This window comes from Manis javanica, chromosome 17 (genome assembly GCF_040802235.1).
Source record: "Manis javanica isolate MJ-LG chromosome 17, MJ_LKY, whole genome shotgun sequence".
Classification (NCBI taxonomy): Eukaryota; Metazoa; Chordata; class Mammalia; order Pholidota; family Manidae; genus Manis; species Manis javanica.
The window spans coordinates 37,076,857-37,079,113 of NC_133172.1; positions in this window are offsets into that span (position 1 = coordinate 37,076,857).

Genomic DNA, 2,257 nt, shown 5'->3' on the forward strand with positions numbered 1-2,257 from the left:
CTGTCTGGCCCGCCTGAACTCCCTGGATATCCACGACCAAGCTGGCCTCAGAGAGCTTCTAGGATCAAAAGGGCTTCCTGTTCACAGACAAATGTTGAGTAGGCAGACACAGAACATGGGGTTGGCGGAGAACAACATCCAACCAAGATTTTCAGAGCAATTGGCCAAGCAAGACTTCCCTGTTCTGACATATGTAAGAAGCTGATGATTAACTCTTAAGCTGAGGAAAGACAGTTTGATAGGCTTTGGGCTCACAGGATGGTAGAAGTATAATGGGATCAGGTAAGCCAGAGACCTCAATTCATTTGCCTGCAGGGGCCAGAAAGGCAGCAAACAAGCAGTGAAGGAAGCTGGCCAGGTGAGAGCAACAGGGAATGGTGGGGACCATGGAAAACTGGACAACAAGCACATACTCTGTCTAAAGGGTCAATGACTTCTCAACTCCAGTGAACATTTCACTTATGAAAATGTAGGTGCACCAAACCAGAAATCTATGATATCTCTCAATTTTTAAATTGTGGCCTCAAGTTTTAAAAATCATGATGTGAGCCCAATGCAGCATTTCTACTGGCTTGAGTTGTGCCATGGGTGAAGCCTCTTCAATTCTCATCTTGACCCAGGTCCTGCAGTGTGAATACATGGAGACAAGCCCAGGGAGGTGAAGGTACTGCAAGCCGTCCTGTTGTACCCTATCGCAGCACTCCAGGTTCTCGGTGCAGGGCTGGTGTGTCACGCATCATCTGGCGCAGGCTCCATGCTTTGCTTAGGGTAAAAGGCCCAGGAAGGGACTTCCCACATGCTTGGGGCTGGGCTGGTGGAGTCAGAATTACTTGGGGGCACTTGTTGAAAATGTGTCCTTCTGCCCCAACCCCTGGAGATGTGGAGTCGGGACTTTAACAACATCAGCAGTAGGTCCGGGAATCATCAATCAAATGCATGCAAGGTTTCCCAGAATAATCACCTCCTGAGGGAGGCAGGCAAGCCACAAACAGACATTATGTGCCTGCTGGATACAGAAATCTGCACAATAAGCAGGGAAGGCCTTCCTCAAGCTCAGAGCAAGGGGCTGCATGATGCACTTTGTTCAAGGTATGTGCTCCACAAACCTTTGCAGATTTGAAGTTGTCCAGTAAATAATATCTTTCTCCTCAACTCCAATTCCATTTCTGATATGCCATTGACAGTGCCAGGAATTAAAGAAAGATAATTTCAAGGGAACCTGATGCAAGGGCTTGATTTCAATTCAGCAAAAATCACATATGGCTCAAATAAACCTTGAAAATCGGTCCCACTACCCCTGAAATCCAGTGAACAACTGTGGGCAGCAGTGCCTATGCATGATGGTTGGGAATGAGGGACTGAGGGTAAGGAAGAAGAGACTGCTTATATCTGAAGCCCAGATGTTAAAACTGCCCACATTTGAGGTGAATGTGGGATGAGGTGGGAATTTCTAAAATGTTTCCAGCTTGCCTGCAGGGTTTACTGGTTTAAATTTAGCATTAAGCATACAAATGTCCTAATGCATGTTCATAGACATGTTTATTGTTGATAGGTTCAAAGATTTCTAGCTTTGTAGGCATGAATGCATTTAGCTTATATCCAGGCCATACAGTGGGCAGTACAGTAGTATGTATACTAAATTGGAATCTAGACCCTTACATTGTTCTTGAAAAAGCTGTCAAGAAGAATACAACTTGTTTTCCTGCCCTACCGAGTGGGCCCTTCCTGGTCCGGCAGTCCTAAGCAGCCGTATGCTCTTGCTGCAGCCTTGAGACCACGTACAAAGAGCTGGGTTCTATCTTGCTTCTTCTCCAGAATCAAGGGTCTCCTTGAACAAATCCCTTTTTTCCTCTGGGCCTTAGTCTCCCCATCTTATGATGACAATTGTGCAGATGTGTTAGGGTCATAAAACAAAGACCCAAGTATGAAAGAGGTTTCCAGACCTGCCTGCTATGCCAGAGGAACCCAGAGCAGGGTGGAGAAGCAAGCAAGTTTCCAAGAAGGGGACTGGTTACTGGCAGGGCACATGAGTGCCTCCGAAAACACAGACTTTGCCAGCTCAGGATGGCATCTCCACTGGCCCTGCCAACCAGGGTTCTCAGTATCCATTTTGTCTACAACCTGGAGACTTCTTAGACTACCTCCCCAACCCTGGCCCTCCCTAGTTGCCACTAAAAAGATTCTCTCTGCCCTGTAATGCTGTTCCTCCATCCAGTCAGAAACACCGGGAATTCTCTAAACCACTACTCATTCAACA